This window comes from Ambystoma mexicanum, chromosome 10 (genome assembly GCF_040938575.1).
Source record: "Ambystoma mexicanum isolate Mex_15411 chromosome 10, UKY_AmexF1_1, whole genome shotgun sequence".
Lineage (NCBI taxonomy): Eukaryota > Metazoa > Chordata > Amphibia > Caudata > Ambystomatidae > Ambystoma > Ambystoma mexicanum.
Genome location: NC_090932.1, coordinates 895,036,751 through 895,056,690, shown reverse-complemented (window position 1 = coordinate 895,056,690; position 19,940 = coordinate 895,036,751). Strand labels below are relative to the sequence as shown.

Here is a 19,940-nt window from a genome sequence, read left to right as displayed (position 1 = left end):
CAATGAGTCACAAGACAATCGGGACGGGACCGGAGCACTTTTGAAGCATCAAAAATAATGTGTTGTCCTTCTTTTATTTTTACGCAGCGCCTTCGCATGTGACCGTAGACCCACGTTCCTGAGCTCCGCACCACCTTCAGTCCTTTTCTCTGTGCGGTCCGGGTCGGGTGCACTTGCTACATAGGGAAATTTATTTTTTTGTTCCCTTGTCCTTCATCTTCCTGCTCCGGTTCCATGGTCTTCTTTCCTCCGTCTATGCCAGAGCATCTGGGATTTGTGTCCTGTGCTTTGTGCGAATGTCGTTTCGTGAGGGCGGATCCCCATTCTCTCTGTCTGGAGTGCTTGGGCCCGGAACATCGGTGGGACTCTTGCTTCCTGCAACTCCCTCTCTGACCGGGCACTCCAGCATAGGCTTGTCAGGTGGGAAGTGTTCCAACGGCTTCCTCCTCCACATTTACAGCAGTTCATCGACGAAAAAAGAAAGTGTGCGGTAAGTTCCTTCCTTTTTAGGGCACCCTGGCCAGGGGATTCCTTCCCGGGGTCTTCTGGTTCCGGGAGGGGTCCAAGTGGCTCTGGTACCAGGGTCCTCCCTGAGGCGTCCCAAAAGGGATCTAACCTGAATTCCAGAGTTTGCTCTGAGGCTCCCTGTCAAGGGGCTGTCAGGACCGGATATTCATCCGAGGTTCCCCATCTGGGGGCTAAGGCTAAGCCCAACATTTCTGGGGCTGTTTTAACCAGGGTTATTCCCGGGGTTTCCAAGTCTGGAACTAAATGTACAAAGCCTCGTCTCAAGGTTTCCTGTACAGTGACTAAAGGTACCGACGTTATCCCTCAGGATACCCGATTAGGGGCTATAATTAAAACCGGCAAGATCGAGGGGCCTTCTCCAGGGGCACTGGCTACGAGGTGTGACCCTAAGACTTCCCACAAACTATCTTGTGGTCAAACCGATCCTCCTGAGGGGGCAAATAAGGAGCGCAAAGGCCCTAAATCTTCAAGTACCGGCCCAGCCGAGGTTCCCTCACAGAGGGCTAATTCTTCCGCAGAATCCAAAGGGGCTCAAAAGCACTCTAGATCTGCGATTCTCTGTCACAAGGCTAAAATGGATAAAAAAAGCCCTATGGTGACAATGGCCTCACTGAAACCTGTGACACAGATCACCTCTGGCAGTGACAAAATGGCGTTTCAACCCATGCGGTCTGAGGCAGCCATTTTTATGAGCTCTTTCACACCAGCGTTCTCAACGGCTGGTGCAGAGAGGCCTATATTTGGGGCTGAGCAGCATTTTCCACGGAATGTGGACAATAGGAATCCTTTCTGCCCTCCAATGGATTGGCATGCTCGGTTTCCGCTGCCACACACAGCCTTGCTTCCTCCTGTGTCCGATCCCTTAGTTTATGTGGATCCAGTTGGTGGCAGGCCATCCTGGCAACCAGCCTCTTTACAATCGTGGGGGTATGCCCCTCCAGAGTGGACTCTACCCACTCCTCAACCTAGACCTTCCTCTGAGGATGCGTTCTTTGGCAAGTTCCAGGCCCTTATGCACTCTGACCCAATTAAGGCATACTTTAAGGATCTATTCAAAGAAATGTATTCTAAGCCTCTCGAGCCGCAGCCTGCTCCTACTACCCGTCAGCAGGTTTCGGTAGTGCCTCCCCCACATCTTCCGGTGGGCCCCCCTCCACTGTCACCACTGCCTCCACTTTCACCAGCGCTTAAGACACCAGCTAAGCAGACGAGTACGCCCACAGTCTCTGAGGAACCACATGCTGCGGATCAGTTTTCTGTTCCTGCCACAACTGACGAGGATCAAACGGAGCCGGAAAGCAAAGACCCTCCCTACTCTGTCAGAGCCTTTCATGACCAGGTTGTGAATATGATGGCATTGCTGGATATTGCAATACCCGAGTCTCCGGCTCCGCAAGAAGGTGTACTTTCAGGAGCCTTAATGCGTATTGCACAGGTGCGCACAGGTGTTTTCCTTCAAAAGGATGTGTTTGCTGAAGCCCACAAGGTGTGGGAAAAACTTCACTCCGGGAAGCACGTAAATAGGACAATTGACGCCCACTACAAGCTACAGTCGTCAGAAGACATACCCTTGGCTGCATGTCCACTCCCCTCATCAATGGTGGTGGCAGCAGCTACGCTCCAGTCTAAGCCGTCCTCAACATCCTCTGCAGCTGCCTCTCAGGTCCTGTCCAAAAAGGACAAACTTCTTGACGCCATTGGGAAAAAAGTAATTTCCAATTCCGGCCTTCAGCTGCGCCAGGTGAATACCAAAGTCATCCTTGCAGTGGCAAATCTCAATCTGTGGAAGGAGCTTTCCAAATTTCAGGAATGTGTCCCTTAGGAGAGGCTGTAAGATTTTAAAGAGGGCCTATCCGATGCCAGAGATCTGGGTCAGGACCTGCTGGAGGCCACAGCCCATCATGTTGTCACAACTCAGAAGGCTGCTCCGGCAACCCATGCCCGGTTTAACAACCCTAGCAAGCACATCACCATTAGGGTTGGAAAATACAAGGTTTATCCAGCCATATGGCGTTTCTTTGCCCCATTCCTCCGGCGTTGGAGGTTGCCCTGGAAACGGGCTACGACAGCCGGCTATTATCAAGGGAACGTCGCCATAGTTTCCCCGTTCAGCGTTTGTCAGGTGACTCAAGCAGCCAGTGGATGTTCAGTCCCTCGTTTGTCATTGAATCCTCAAACGCTGCTTTTATTTGCAGTTAACTCCCGGAGATTTCGGACTCCCCTGTATCGCTGACCTACCTTGGATCCCTGTACCGACTCGGCTACGCTTACACGGACTGCCTTTTTATTCACGCCTTGCTCCATTCCGAAATCCTGTGTACCGAATCCTGCTACGTTTATACGGATTGCCTTTGATTCATGCTTTCTCCATTCCAAACTCCTGTGTACCGAATTCCGCTTTGTTAACACAGACTGCCTTTTGCTTACGCCTTGCTCCATTCTGAACACCCTTGTAACTTCTCCTGCTACGCTTTCACGGATTGCCTTTGCCTCACGTAACATTATCTTTGGAACTCACGTGCACTGAACTTCGGCCTGCATTTCCACAGATTTCATCTGTCTGCGCCTGAACTCCTGGAATCCTCAGCATCGACCGCTGTGCACCTCAGGACGCTTTGCAGCCGGTACACCCTCCCGACTCCAGCACGTCCCTCGTGCCGCCTGTATCAAGTCTTCCCTTAATAACTTACTTCTTTATTTTATCCTGCCAATGTACTCTGCATCAAACACTCTCACCACTATTCCCGACCATTCCAAAAGAACAGTAAGAAACTTCAGTAGTCTTTATTAGACATTCGATAGTTGTGCTGTAGAATCATCCTTGTACTTAGCCAAATCTCTTGTTATATTTTGTAGGGATAAGACCTTGTAGCGATTCATACGCCATCTTCTCTATTAGGGAGGGGAAACAGGTGGTTATACCTCACCACCTACCCATGGCTTACTATCGTGCACTTAACAACCATTGACCTGTACCTTTTTCCCTTACAGCTGGTACCGTGGTGGGGTGTTCCCCCAGCTCTTTTAGGTGATCAGTCCCTTTGTCTGCCTTAGTTCATTCAGCAAAGGAGCATATATCGCAGAAAAGAGTTTTCCCTCAAGAGAGGAGGCCTGGCTTTCACAAACCCAGGCTCGTCAATCAAGTCAGAAAAACAGGATTCCGAAACCTTGCCACACCACGCTAACCCATCACCGGAGCGGTGAGTAACACATGTAGACACTTCTGCCTTGGGCCTTATGGTGGGAGTAGACATGGTTACATGCTATAAAGTTCTCTAAGGAGGGTCCGGACAAAGTAGTTGAACTTCCCTTCAAAGGTAAAGAGCTGTCCCACTCCTTCACCGATGAGGAGCTCAATAAAACAAAGGCAAGCACGCAAACAGCTAAATATTTGTCAGTCCTTGCAAAACCTCCAGCTAAAGTGGCCTATACGCAGAGGTCGGGGAACCAGACAAGGTCCTTCTCAAGTTTCAGAGGGTTCCGAGAGCGTTGAGCATGCCGGGCAGGAAGTTCCTATGGTGCACCTCATCGCAAGCAACAAAGGCAAAGTGGCCGGTTTCTCTCCCGGTCATCAGCCTCCTTTTCGGCAACAGGTAGTCTCACAGCTGACAAACCATCCAAATTATGTTTTCTATCATTCACATGAGAAACCAGTGGGAGGACGTATATATCGTCTCATCTGGAGGCGTGGCAGACCATCACAGACGACCGCTAGGCATTGTCCGTCGCCAGGGCGGGCTTGCGCTTGCCCCTCCCTTATAGCGCACCCTCTCACCCTCCTCTTCAGCAGACTGGGTCTCCCCCCCTCAGAGCCGAGGTACAGAAACCTCTGGACCTCAGAGTGGTGGAACCTGTTCCCTTGTGGGAGCTAGAGGAGGGCTATTACTCCTGTCTGTTTACAGTGCCCAAACCCAACCAGGCTGGCCTGCACACTATCCTCGACCTCTCCAACTTCAATCTTTTCCTACCTCAAGAAAAATTCAAGATGATCACTCCCTGCCAGATAAGGTCCTATTTCCGGAAGGACGATTGGCTCAGTTTGGTAGATCTTCAGGACGCTTACATGCACATCCTGATCTGGGGCCCACATCGGAAATACCTTCGGTTTTCCATTGGAACGGAACACTTTCAGTATCGAGTGCTGCCATTTGGTCTCCGCTCGGCACCACATGTCTTCACGAAGATAATGGCGGTTATCGCAGCATTCCTCAGACTGCAGGGAGTTCATGTCTATCCATATTTGGATGATTGGCTTGTGCAGAGTCCTTGTCCACGGGCTGCAACAGCCAATCTTCAGTCACTCCTCCAGCTCCTGTTTCAACTGGGGCTGTCGGTGAACTGGCGGGAATCATCTATAATGGTTGCTCAAGACCTGATATTTTTGGGTTTCCGTTGGTATACTGTCAGTGCCAGAGTGTTCCTGACAGAGGACAGAATTGTGGATTTATCAGCCACATGCCATTTTTTCCTGAATTCCTCCCACATGTCGGCCTGGTGGTTCCATAGACTCCTGGCCATGATGGTTTCTTGCGTGTTAGCCCTACCTCTTGCAAGACTGAAAATTAGGCGCACACAGCTAGTGCTACGGAGCTGCTGGTCCCAAGCTGTGGACCCAGACAAAATGATTCTGAATATCCTCTATGATGGCGGATCTTAAGTTGTGGTCAACCCCCAGCAACCTTTTAGTGTGAACCTCCTTCCAGGAGCCATACCCACAGATTACCATTATAGCATACGCCTCCCTCCTAAGGTGGGGAGCGACGCTGGGGCACCTCGAGGTGTACGATCTGTGGACGCCACTGGACAGAAAGTCTCATATCAACTACCTAGAACTCCTGGCAATCTTTCTGGCATTGAAGACTTTCCAACCTTTTATCATCGACAGAGTGGTGCAAATTTGCACAGACAATTCTGTTGCTATATTCTACATCAACAAGCAAGGGGCCCCAGGGCTCCTGCCCTGGTCGATCTAGCTATCCAGATTTGGAATTGGGCAGTCCAACACAATGGCCCTCATTAGGACCCAGGCGTTAAGGGGTTTACGGCGCCGTAAACGGCGCCGTCCCTTAACGCCTGATTCCAAGGTCCCTTTGCGGGATGGTGATTTTAATGCCTGCTTTTTGCAGGCGTTAAAACCCATGCCGCAAAGGGACCTTGGTGCTAATTATGCCACCGTAAATTACGGTGGCGTAATTAGCACCTTTCCCCATTCCCATTATGCCCTATGGGGCAAAAATGGGAATGGGGAAGGGTAAAATGGGAAATGGGGATTTACCGCCCCACTCACCTTGGAATGGGGCGGTAAATCCGCCAACCACCATGGCGTGAACGTAGTTTACGCCATGGTGGTAAGGGTACGACCCAGGCGGTAACTTACCGCCTGGGTCGTAATGAGGGCCAATGTTTGGCTATGGGCTGTGCACATTCCGGGTCAGATCAATGTTGCAGCAGATTCCCTGAGCCGGCAGTCTGCCATGAATTACAAATGGGAAATGAACAGCCATGTTCTTACCAAACTTTTCCAGCAATGGAGTTCTCCAACAATGGACCTCTTTGTGACTGCAACAAACAGAAAACTAACACTCTGTGCTTCCAGGGATGGTCTCGGAGCATCTTCCTTGGGGGATGTCCTCGAGATTCATTGGGACAACATGAAGACTTATGCGTTCCCGCCTTTACCATTGATTGATGGGTCGCTCTGGAAACTCAGGAGTGCCTCCAACTGCACTCTCCTCTTCATAGCTCCTTGGTGGGCAGCCAGGTTGTGGTTTTCGAAGCTGCTGCTGATCCGATCAGGTTGGCGCAGATTCCCGACCATCTTCACCACAGCAAACAACAGGTGTGGCAACCCTCCCCACAATCCTTCAGCTTGGCGGCCTGATAGCTGAGTTCAGCGGTTTAGTCTTTCAGAGGATAAAATGCGCATAATTCAGGCGGCACGTACGCCTTCTACGAGGGCTCAGTACAAAAGTAAATGGCTTCGTTGTTGTCATTGGTGTCTAGCTAAACAGCTCGATCATCGACAGGCTTCTATTGACTGTGTCTTGTCTTTTATATCAGACCTTGCAGCCTCTGGCATTCACGTCTTATCGTGCAGAACATTTCAAATGGATTATGTCCTCTCACATATTCCTCATCTTTGATATTCAATATCCAGCTTCAGCTGCCTCAGAATTAATTTTTTTTGGCAGAGAGCGCTGTGTGTCGATGCCAACGACTCGATGCCCCTCGAAGGCCTCAGTCTCGAGGATGATGTAATCGAAGGTATATATAGCACACCCAGTGCCCGTTGGCTTCAGTTCCCTTTTTTCCAAGTAAGCTTACGCTTCGAGAAATACGGCGCGTTTCAATAGTTTCATCCGCAAAAATACAAAAATGTCTTCATATTCCAACCTACTACCCCGAAGACCGGGTTTAAGAAGTGTCAGGACTGCGGTTCCAAAATGTCGATAACGGATCCACATCGGGTATGCTTGTGTGGTGTGGAGCACAAGACCTCGACCTGCTCTATATGCCAATCGATGACCGGAAAAGCTCTGGAGAAGCGAAAGGGAAAATTGGCGGTAGTTAGAAACCTCAAGAAATCCCCATCGCCTACCCTGTCGAAGAAACCTTTGGACGATGCGAGAGGCGACTCTCGTTGAAGGAAGAAGGTGAAAAGGTCCAGGTCGAGGTGTGGCTCCCACCACTTCTCATCATCGTCAAGGAAGTCGAACAAGAGGCACCATAGGTCGCCCACTTCAACTTCTTCGTCGGACTCCTCTCCTGAGAGAGCTATGTCCTGTCCCACAAAGGCCTCCACTCCTGCCGAATGGGAAGCATTCAGGTTAGAAATGCTGAAAATATTTGAAAAACGAAAACCTTTGACAAGCCATACCTACTGCGCCTTCTGAAAAAGCTGGTAAGGAAAGGGCTGGAGCCAAATCCTGCACGCCTTCGAGCCCGGGATGAAGGCTACATCCACATTGAGAGTCTCCGAGGCCTCGAAGCGATGAGAAATCATCGAAGGATCCTTCGAGCCACTAGTGGAAGAATAAGTTGAGGTCAAGGTTATCGACACCATTGAGGCCATCGAGGCCAGCTCCGCTTTCAACGCCAGCTGCGCCATCGGCATCAATGGCGCCTTCGACACCATCAATGCTATCGAAGCCTTTGGTGCCATATAAGTCGAAATCGACTTCATTGAAAATATCGTTGACTCCTCAAGCCTCGAGTTCAAAATCTTTGAAGCCTCTGGTGTCCATAACAGATAAAACGTATACTTTTTTTACCTAGAAAGGTTTATTTTAAATCACTAACCTCCATTTATGAGGATAATTAGCCATAAGATAACAATGCGCTGTTTGGGCTACAATATGGTACACCAAATGTCCCTGATAGCTTTATATCAGAGGAGTCAAGACTAAAAGATCTTTATGACAACTTACAAAAAGCCATTCGAGTGGACACTTCACCACAGCTAGAATTTGGTAAACCTGAATCTGGTAAACATGCAGATGCATCATATAGACAGTTGATGTCTAAGGTTGTTGATTATTTGGGATGGAGTAGACCTACCCTCCCCTTCGAGCAGGATGATCTAACAGACATCCTTTATAAGGGTCTGTGAATGGATCCCATTTTACCTTTCCATATTGCGCTTCAAAAAAGGGTGTCTGCCAATTGGGAGATGCCAGAGTCAAATCTGGCAGTAAACAAGAACTTGACAATAAAATACCACTCATCTAGAAGTGACCCTGACTACTTGTCAAAACACCCCACCCCAGAAAGTCTGGTGGTGCAGGCAGCTACTGCAACCTCAAAACAGGCAGCTTGCCCAACCATCCCAAGTCAGCCAACTCCACATGTGCCTTGGCAAAGTTTTCATTCACTCAATGGGTCTGTATTCTAAAGAGACAGTTTCTTGGCTATTGTTAGAGACAGCAAGGAAGCCATGTGCGAGTCTCTTCAGTCGGTTCTGGATTCAGCAGATGATGTCCCATTGGTTACACAAACTATAGGGCTCTTCACTACGTGGCCCTCTATAATTGGTTGACACCCTAACTTCCGTCAGTACTTTTCCACATACGCCAGCAGCACGCAGGCTGGCCTCCAGGTGCTAGTGGATTGGTCTTGATCATAGCTTCGCACCAATTATCCTACTATCCATCATCACTCTGCTGTCTGCCAGTCAATTAGCCCTTTGAAGATTGGCCTTGACTTTGTTCTTCATGCCTGAGAATAAAAGGGAGTATAGCATACTCTTGTCTCCTTGCGTTGGCGTAGCTCGTCACGATCACCCATACACGTGACTGAAGACCATGTTTTATAGCTCTACTGCTTTTAAATACTCTTATTTAATGAACCTCTGACGTTGTCAGTGTCCTCGTGCCTGTCTTCTGAACAGAAGTTTATTCTTTTACATGTTTGTAACTACTGTCTTATCATTCCTGCTCAATGTGGCCTTGGCTTCTTGGGACTGATCTAGCTTCGCCCTTCTTTGATTCACCTCTATAATTCAATTGCTTTTCAACTGCGACACACTGGAAAAGCCTTACTCCAGCTCTGCCAAAATGTGTAGTGGAATCGTCCATAGTTCACTCACTCCTATATATGCCGCCATCTGTTCACTACTACATAGCTAGCCTTAAGAATACTTTTGTCTACTTACGTTTCTTTGCATCTGTACATGTATAAAATGACTTGATATCTTCATTGTTTCTGTAGCAAAACATCTTCATCTCGATCCCGTAATGTTGCTTATCTCCAATACTTTCTTAACACCTTATACAATGTTTATGTTCTCTCATCTCTTCATCTCTTCTGGGTGTGTCAGTTTTGCTTCGTGTGACGTCACCAATCTTCCTTTTTGCTCACTTTTCACATTTCCTCCGGAATTTCATTCAAATGATCATCATATTGTCGTGTATGCAACAATGGTTTTCTCAATGGGAACCTTGCTTCCAGGATACTTCTTGGTATTGGTATATTTAATGGCACTGCTCGTGTCTCACATTCTGGTTCCCAGCATATAGGCAGCATGGGAGTGATGCTTGAGGTGGGGGTACTTCTCTACACTCCCCCCTATGGGTGATTCATTGACCACTCTTCCATCATCCTTCACATCTAGGCATCATTGTCTAAAGAAATACTTTTTCGGGACCCATATATCTATATCACTCCTTTTAGGCATCCAGCTGATTTCACATGCTCATCCTTGTTCCATGTCCTAAGCATGCACTGTCCACTTGGACTGCAGTAGATCCATTTCCCCACATACTTCTTATGGTTATTTTGGTACATGAATTTCATTCCCTCAGGTGCATGGATGCTGGCTTTCACATAATCTCTGATTTCTTCATCTGTCAGCTCTTTGGTATCCACCCTGATTCAACATCAATCATGATCTTCATCCCTATTGCTTTCTTTGCAGTTGTTGCGCTTTGTGAAATAGCCAATCTGATTACACAGAATCCAAGCAATAACATCATTATCAGGGCTCCAAAGAATTTGAACATATCTTCCATCCATTGTGGAACCCACAAAAAGAGTGATACAAACCAGCTCTCATCAGCAATATCTTCCACTTTGTCTACCATCTGGATGTGTAACTTCATCAGCATCTCTATGGCCTCTGTCAAGGTATCATTCTCATCATCATGGGAAGGTATGAATGTTAAAATCGTGAACGCTATAACACAACAACGAACAATATTAATTCCACTAACCTGGACCAGATGTAGCGATGTGCTGCTATAGAGAAATACCCCTGTGAGTCTTGCACCTCACGCTCTGAAATGACAGAAATGGGGAAACCCAGTACCCGCAGGGAAACCCTCTGGGGAAGAAACCCCTGGTTGAATGCTGTCTTCGGTGGAGTAGCGTGGGAAGTGTTGCTTAATGAGTCTGGACGGCTGTCTCTTCCATCATGACTCCCTAGAATGTGCTGTTTCTCTCCTAAAGTATTGATGGGGGTTGGCTGTCCACGATCTTGGAGGTCTTCAGAAGGCAGACTGCAAGTAGGAAACTAATGATTCTCTCGGCTACACGTGTGTGCATCGGAACAGGCTTTATTACCTTGGCAGGCATTTCTAAGCACCCGAATGCGAGCTCAGAGATCTGCTGCATCTTGTTGGTAGTCACATGGTGGATCGGGAGTTCGCCGGAAAAAGATCTGTAACTGACAGCTTCGCAGAAGTGGCTTTCGTTGCCTAGCAACGACGCAGCGCTCCACGAAATGCCGGCTCCAGGAACGAAGGTGAGAGAGGAATTGAGGAGGTCAGGGCGACCGGAGAAGCGTTGTCTATAGGGAGTAGTGATGCAAGGACCAACTGCAGGCAGAGCCTCACAACTGTGTGGCTGAAGAAAAGGGGGCAGAGCCAGACACGTAGAATGGTGGAAGCTGGAATAATGCTTTCACACAAGGGCGCCATGTTGGGAGCCCCGTAGAGAACCACACAATCTGTCTCTGGCGAAGCCAGAGGGACCAGCGGAGCCTACCAGTCCTAACAATAATTGTGCAACATGATTCTCCAATTTTGGCACAAACATCTCCATCATAGCTGTGATCATGTCCAGGACGTATCTGTTCTGAAGAGTCATTTGTCGTATGGCTCTCAGATCTTCCCTGATAGCATTGAATCCCTTTATGGTAGTGTTGATTGTCTGCAACAACTGCCATCTGGTTATTTGTATTTGTATTTATTTAGATTTATATAGCGCTTTAATCCAAAGTGCTTTACATGAGGAACAAACAAATACAACAAGCAATACATGACACTGAATCAAACCAGAAAACAGTACAAGTAACAATTTACATTATTGATGAGGTTAAGCCAATTGGAGGCGACCAAAGTGAGAGAGGGGGGTAGGAGGTGAAGGAGGAGGAGATTTCAGTGGTGAGAGAGGAGTGTCATGACCACAGGTTAGGTTTCCCATACTAGTCCTAAGAGATACAGGTTCATATGGAATTCATGTTGCCCTAGCTGGTTATTGATTCTAATTCCCCCATGTTAATGGTTGGTTGGAGTTTCTTTAATGGCCGCTAGGTGGTGCCTCTTAGACAGTTAGCTAGCGGGTCTAGGTATTTTCATGTGCCGGCTATTTAAGCCCCGCCCATCAGGAGGCTCGCGCTTTGCGTCGTTCGTCTGAGTTCAGATGGAACGCTCGCTGCGTACCTCCGTTTCCTGTCACAGCTCAAATATTCCTTGTCCACATATAATTACCATTCGTTCCATCAGTAACTATTACTAGATATCAGTTCCCTTCCTGTTTTTTCCAGTTTGCAGTCGCCCCGGCTCCAGTCACAGTCCGTAGTCCGGAGTCCTGTCATAGCGGTCTCCTCACCTCACAGTCCGTTGCAGTTTCTCTCACGCAAGTACTCCCAGTGATGTGCGAATGCATTTGCTTCGTTTTTGCTGCCTTCTCAGATACTTTGAATTGTGTATAAATGTTATTAGAATTCCTCACGCATTCCAGGGTATTACGTTGTCATTAGCGGGTTCTTGCCTGGCTGTGGAGTTTGCCTTGGAAGTTTGTTTCTAGTCAGATTTTTTGGTCACACTCATGTTCATATTACGCAAAGTCATAAGGTGCTTCCATGTTTCCGACTGAGTAGTTCTTTGACCCTTCTACTTAGTTTCAGGGGTTTACTATTCTGTCACGCATTGTTGTGAGGAAGTTGGCAAGTCGTAATAGTTCTTCACTGCTCTTTTGTCTGTATTTTTACACACACATCTCACCACAGCATATTGCCCCTTTTTAGGTCAAATTAGGATAGGGTTACTTTCATTCCTCTTCCCAGTGATAATTGCTCTCCATCACAGAGCCCATTTAGCCCCTTATAAAAGAAAAAATAAATTAAAAAAAAAGAAACATTCTCCTGTTTCCCATCTTCAGGACTTGCGCCCCTGTATAGAACAGGATGGAGAGCTCAACAAATTAAATACCAAGGTGAGCTATTGCTGGTCCTATAGTTACCAGTCTGTTCCTCCTATTTAACAAGAAAACTAAGGAAGGGAAAATTGTTATTTTCTTCACAGAAATTCTGTGTCTAGTTCCCAGGAAGGTAGAAGTCAGTTGGAGTTCCAGAAGGTTCCCGCAGAGTTCAGGTGAGCGTTACAGAACGCGAAGCCCACTTTGAAAAATACTCTGCCTGGACATTATGGAAACTCCAGAAGTAGACCAGTTGGCCCAGTTATTGGGGGAACTAAGGGCTGAGGTCCATGCAGCCCGCTCAGAAACCAGTGCTCTCTGGAGAGAATTAATTGTTAACCGGGATCGCACTGATGATTTAGCTCGCCAGATGTTGCAAGCCCAAGCGGGTCAAACTCTCTTGCCTCCTGCCAGGGCTTCTGCCCCCGTTTCAGTCACGCCTCCTTCACCAGTTCAAGTAATTGTTCCCGGCAATACCCCATTAGCTCCTCCTGAACGCTTTCTAGGAGATCCTAAGAAGTTTGCGGTTTCTCTTAACCAATGCCGGCTTCATTTCCTCTGTCGCCCGGGGTATTTCCTTCTGATCAGGCCAATGCAGCGTTTATATTATCCTATTTGGGTGGGTATGCAGCTGATTGGTCAATCCCGTTAGTAAATAGGGATGATCCGATTTTGAGAAATGTTGCAGACTTTCAGATGGAGAAATTGTTTGCACGTCATTCTCAGGGTCAGGCTCTGGATAATGAGTTGCTTTCACTTCGCCAAGGTAACCAGGAATTGTTGGCGTATGTAGCAACTTTTAACAGATTGGTGGCAGAAACAAATTAGCCCACAGAGAAAAGAACCACCTTATTTCAGAGAGGACTACGTAATGAATTGAAAGACGTCTTGGCTCAGGTGGTGAATCCTCTAGAAGGAATTGCAGAATTTATTGATTTAACGGTACAACTTTATCAGAGATTGCAAGACAGAAGGATGGATCGCTCTCGCTCAGAAAACAGAACTTATTTTGTGCGCCCCAAGGAAAATCAGTTGAGAGCCAGTTCAGAGAGTTCCGTTGAACCCATGCAGTTGGGAGCCGTCAGAGGACCGATATCACAAGCTGAAAGAGACAAGAGACGCCAACAACAGTTGTGTCTTTACTGTGGTAAGGCTGGTCATTTTCTCAAGGAGTGTCCTATTAAACCTTCCCGGAAGCCTATTGGAGGTGTTAACCCAGACAAGAAGGTCTTGAATTCGGAAAACTCCAGTGCCCGACAAGTGTAGAGGTCAACTTGTCGAGCATGGAAAAAGGTTTGGTGACCTCACACTTTGTTTTTCCCATTACTTTATCCAGTACAGAACAGCCCACCAGAATGCAGACTTTGCAAGCCTACACCGATTGTGGAGCAGTTGGAAATTATATGGATATCGATTTGGCAACTAGGATGGGTTTTCCTCGTGTGAACAAGCATGAAGCTGAAAATGTATCAGCAGTTGATGGTACGCCTTTGGCTTCAGGTTCTGTTACTCAACGCACGGCGAACCTTATTATGTGTTGTCAGGGGAAACATGAAGAGAGAATCATGTTCGACCTTATTAGCGCTCCCCAACTCCAAATTATACTTGGCTTGCCCTGGTTGGAGAAACATAACCCAAGGATTGATTGGCGAACTCGGTCTCTGACCTTTGCTGCTGAATGTAGAGAATCTTGCTGTAAAAAAAACACCCAGGATGATTCCCGTTTAATGAAGAAGGTCTCTGTTTCAACGTTAGGAATAATCGGCTTACTACCTCTCGAGTATGCAGAATTCCGAGACGTCTTTGAAGAGAAATTGGCCGAGGAGCTTCCTCCACATCGACCCTATGATTGTCAAATTGATCTTCTTCCTGGAAGTGAAATTCTGTGTAGTCGGATTTATTCGTTAACGGAGAAAGAAAATTCTCACCTAAAGAAATACTTAGACCAATACTTAGCCAATGGTTTCATTCGACCCTCTAAGTCTCCTGCTGCTTAGCCTCTTTTTTTTGTCGCCAAGAATGAAGGCGATCTCAGAACTTGTATCGATTACCGCGCACTCAACCAGATTACTGTCAAGAATCGATATCCTATTCCTCTCATTTCAAATTTGTTGGACCAAATTAAAGGAGCTCAGATATTCACCAAACTGGATCTTAGAGGGGCGTATCACCTGATCCGAGTTAAGGAAGGCGACGAGTGGAAGACTGCATTTCGCACAAAGTATGGCCTCTTCGAATACCAAGTCATGCCATTCGGGTTATGCAACGCGCCAGCAGCATTTCAGTGCTTTATGAATGACGTTTTGAAAGATTTGCTCGATGTCTGCGCAGTAGTCTACATTGACGATATCTTGATTTTTTTCAGCAACCCCCTCGGAGCATGTGAATCACGTTTCAGCAGTTTTGAAAAAATTGCGAGAGAACTCCCTTTTTTTGAAAATGGAAAAATGTTCATTTCATGTTTCTGAAGTAGAGTTTCTAGGGTTTGTGCTGTCCTCTCAAGGAGTTAAGATGGATGTTCGTAAGGTGGAGGCAATTCTATCATGGCCGGTTCCAACTTCTGTGAAAGGGGTCCAAAGTTTTTTAGGCTTTGCAAATTTCTATAGAAGATTTGTGGAAAATTTCTCGCAGTTGGTTCATCCCATCACGTCTTTGCTTAAAAAGAACCAGAAGTTTGCCTGGACCCCGGAGGCCACAGTTGCGTTTCAGGCTCTCAAGTCCAAGTTTACTGAGGCTCCTATATTGAGACATCCTCATCCTGACTTACCTTTCATTGTAGAGACAGATGCCTCTAGTGCTGCCATGGGGCTGTTTTGTCACAACGAGATCCACAGACTCAAGTTTTGCATCCAGTGGCGTTTTGGTCGAAAATATTTTCAGCTGCAGAACGAAATTATACAATTACAGACAGGGAACTATTGGCAATCAAGTGCGCCTTAAAAGAATGGAGACATTATTTGCTAGGTGCTCAACACACAGTCACCATCCTTACTGACCACCGAAACTTGCAGTATCTCCGCTCAGTCAAGGCCCAATCAGCTAGACAACTGCGATGGGCTTTATTCTTCGTAGAGTACGACTTTGTCATCACCTTTCGGCCAGGAGTTCGAAATGGGAAAGCTGATGCCTTGTCCCGGATTGGCATTGAAGACAAGACCTTTGTTCCCCAAGTTCCAAACAACATCATTGCTGGAGAAAGGGTTTTAGGATTACTAAACACTTCAGACCCATTTTATGAAGACCTACTGAAGGAAGTGAAGAGGAATGTGGTTCCTGAAGAGCTGCTTGCCTGGACTAATCAAGGCGATCAATTCACCCTGCAGGAGGATATACCTCATTATCAAAATCGCTTGTACCTACCTACTGAAGAACTGAGAAGACAAGTAATTTCTAACTACCATAGCTCCTTGATTGAGGGTCATCCAGGGGTCACAAAGTCTTTGGAAAAAATCAAGAGACACTACTGGTGGCCTACGTGGCGCAAGGATGTCATTCAATTTATTCAAACCTGTGGAACCTGTGCACAAAATAAGAACACTAAGAAAAGACCGGCCGGTCTTCTTCAACCTTTGGATGTATCACCGAGTCCTTGGCATACTGTGTCAATGGATTTTATTACCGATCTTCCTCCATGTAGGGGTTTTGACACCATTCTAGTGGTGGTTGACTTATTTTCCAAGATGGCACATTTTATCGCAGTCCAAGGACTTCCGACTGCTTCTGGATTGGCCAAGATAGTTCTGGAGAACATTGTTAAGGCGCATGGTTTTCCCTCCATTGTAATCTCAGACCGAGGTAGTCAATTCGTTTCTAAATTTTGGAGGCAATGTTGTGCTCTGGCCAAGATTGATGTTCGACTATCCACCAGCCATCATCCCCAAACCGATGGTCAGACGGAGCGCACCAACCAGACTTTAGAACAGTATTTACGTTGCATGGTTCACCAAACAGAAGATTCTTGGTTCGATATATTGTGGGTGGCAGAATATGCTTACAACAATTCAACTCATTCCTCTACTGGGCTTACGCCATTCTATACATTACATGGTAGACATCCTCGAACTTCTGCCTTTGACCCTCCAGAACCTTTAGAGATGCCTGCTGTGAAAACTCTCCATGAATTCATCTCAACGGCCCACACTAGGGCTCAAGCTAGCTTATCTGCAGCCAAGGAAAGTCAGAAGAAGTTTGCTGATCGCCATCGAAGTGTAGCTCCTAAGTTTCAAGTCGGAGACTCTGTGTGGCTATCCTCCAGAAATTTGATGTTGAAAGGTTCAAAGAAATTTCTTCCCCGATTTTTGGGTCCGTTCTCCATAGAAGCCATCATCAATCCAGTGGCAATGAAATTGACCCTTCCTCGGAAGATGCAAATTCATCCAGTTTTTCATGTGTCTTTACTGAAACCAGTAACGCCAGATACTCGTTTAGAACCAGCTCCTGCTCCCGTTGAGCTTGAAGACAATCAATCTGAATATGAAGTGAAGGATATTTTAGACTCCAAGGTTGTCAGGCATAAGGTTTTTTATCTGGTTGACTGGAAAGGTTACGGTCCCTTAGATAAATCTTGGGAACCTAAAGAAAACATACATGCCACTAGATTGTTAAAGAGATTTCATCACAATCACCCCAATAAACCGGGAGGAGAGTCCTTGAGGAGGGGTACTGTCATGACCACAGGTTAGGTTTCCCATACTAGTCCTAAGAGATACAGGTTCATATGGAATTCATGTTGCCCTAGCTGGTTATTGATTCTAATTCCCCCATGTTAATGGTTGGTTGGAGTTTCTTTAATGGCCGCTAGGTGGTGCCTCTTAGTCAGTTAGCTAGCGGGTCTAGTTGTTTTCATGTGCCGGCTATTTAAGCCCCGCCCATCAGGAGGCTTGCGCTTCGCGTCGTTCGTCTGAGTTCAGATGGAACGCTCGCCGCGTACCTCCGTTTCCTGTCACAGCTCAAATATTCCTTGTCCACATATAATTACTGTTCGTTCCATCAGTAACTATTACTAGATATCAGTTCCCTTCCTGTTTTTTCCAGTTTGCAGTTGCCCCGGCTCGAGTCACAGTCCGTAGTCCGGAGTCCTGTCATAGCGGTCTCCTCACCTCACAGTCCGTTGCAGTTTCTCTCACGCAAGTACTCCCAGTGATGTGCGAATGCATTTGCTTCGTTTTTGCTGCCTTATCAGATACTTCAAATTGTGTATAAATGTTATTAGAATTCCTCACGCATTCCAGGGTATTACGTTGTAATTAGCGGGTTCTTGCCTGGCTGTGGAGTTTGCCTTGGAAGTTTGTTTCTAGTCAGATTTTTTGGTCACACTCATGTTCATATTACGCAAAGTCATAAGGTGCTTCCATGTTTCCGGCTGAGTAGTTCTTTGACCCTTCTACTTAGTTTCAGGGGTTTACTATTCTGTCACGCATTGTTGTGAGGAAGTTGGCAAGTCGTAATAGTTCTTCACTGCTCTTTTGTCTGTATCTTTACACACGCATCTCACCACAGCATATAGCCCCTTTTTAGGTCAAATTAGGATAGGGTTACTTTCATTCCTCTTCCCAGTGATAATTGCTCTCCATCACAGAGCCCATTTAGCCCCTTATAAAAGAAAAAAAGAGAAAAAAAAGAAACATTCTCCTGTGTCCCATCTTCAGGACTTGCGCCCCTGTATAGAACAGGATGGAGAGCTCAACAAATTAAATACCAAGGTGAGCTATTGTTGGCCCTATAGTTACCAGTCTGTTCCTCCTATTTAACAAGAAAACTAAGGAAGGGAAAATTGTTATTTTCTTCACAGAAATTCTGTGTCTAGTTCCCAGGAAGGTAGAAGTCAGTTGGAGTTCCAGAAGGTTCCCGCAGAGTTCAGGTGAGCGTTACAAGGAAGCAAAGAGATACTAGGTGGGTGAATGGAAGAGATAGGATTTTAGAGAAGTGCGAAATGAGGGGTAGGAGGTAATAGAGCGGGCAGGGAGGGGTAGGCGGTTCCAATGGAAAGGAGCGAGAAGTTGGAAAGAGCAGAAGCGGGAAGGGGCACAGGGTGGAGGAGGAGGAGAGAGAAGGAATTGATATGCAGAACGGAGAGAACGAGAAGGAGTGTAGAAAGTGAGAAGGGAGGATAGATAGGGAGGGGCAAGACAATAGAGGGCTTTTAAAACTAGACAGAGGAAGTTAAATTATTTAACTTAAGTTATTTGTAACCACTTAGTATTTGCTGCTGTCTGGATCCTTGGCATGAAGATTATCGTGAATATCGATGAAGTCTGACTGAATAATCTGTGTTCATAGGGGATGGAATCAAAAGCTTCTATTGACTTGGCTGAAAAATAGTTCTCTCTCTTCATTCGATTCATCAGCTCCACAGATCTCTTCTTCCTCAGATGAGCATCTGCCTTTGGAAATTCGCCAATGTTCAAATCACTCTTAGGAATCACCAATGCTGGAGCATGACAATTCACTATAGAAATCGTCCTCCCCAATCTTTGGGCACCTTCATGTAAGCTCTGGATCCACAAGCCCAGTAGTGATCCATTATCACTGCTGTTCCAATGCTCACTCCTGGTACGTCAAAGATTCAACTACAGTTCTGATTCTCTCCAACTTTTCTTGTGCCATTGTTTCTGAAACACAGTTTTGTATTTTCCAAGGGAACTATCTGCAAAGGTCCTGCTTTATCTTAGACCCATGTCAGTAGTTTAGCAGGTTTCAGCCATAAAGGTTTGCATCCATCCTGTACTATGTCAACGTTTGGCTGGTAGAAACCAATGACTACCCACGCTCTGCAGAGGACCACTCCTTCTTCCCATCCATCTGGTGGAAGCACTGATTCCCAAATCTGCATCTGGCATCTGTTCTTCTATCTTCAAATTTCTTCTGCAGATTCTTCTGGACTCTCAAGTTTTCCGTTTACTTCCCAGCTGATTCAAGCTCCTTTTACTCCAGGCTTTTCGTATCTTATCACGTGATTCTTGGTATGCGCTCTTAGTCTTGTCTTTGTGTCTTGGACATAGTCGTCTATCTCTGGATCTGTCCATTCAGTTGCCCATTTCAGATAGGCTGTTCGACCCGTGAACTGACCTCTTGTTTGGCAGAGTGCGATGTGTGATAGGCAATGTGCAGTCTGGACATCTATTTAAATAGCTATGAAAATCTTAGACTTTAAGGCCGGAGTGCACATACATAGCATTCCTCCTTCGAGGTCCTTCTTCTCACTTGTTTCATGTGCTGATACCACATGTTGTTTCCCAAATGTGATGTTCTATCCAGATAATCATTCAGCTCATGATGATCTTCCCTAGCACTTCTCTTAGGCCTCCCTCTTGTCTCATGAATTTTCTTAATCATCTCCTGAAGTATGTCAGCATAATTCCTTCTTACTGGGGAAATCATAGGAACATTTGTCAGTGAACCTGGTGTCTTTACATGTGCTACTTGTGTAGGATAAGCTCCAGAAGCCTCATCCTATTAACATAATATGATGGTAACATAGAGTCACGTATAACTTCCAA

The 19,940-nt window shown here is 46.4% G+C and overlaps 1 protein-coding gene across 9 annotated transcripts in view; it reads right to left on the bottom strand.

The window, feature by feature from the left end:
- MCF2L2 (MCF.2 cell line derived transforming sequence-like 2) overlaps positions 1 to 19,940 on the bottom strand; it is a 3,251,461-nt gene that overhangs the window by 999,329 nt on the left and 2,232,192 nt on the right. The window lies entirely within an intron of this gene.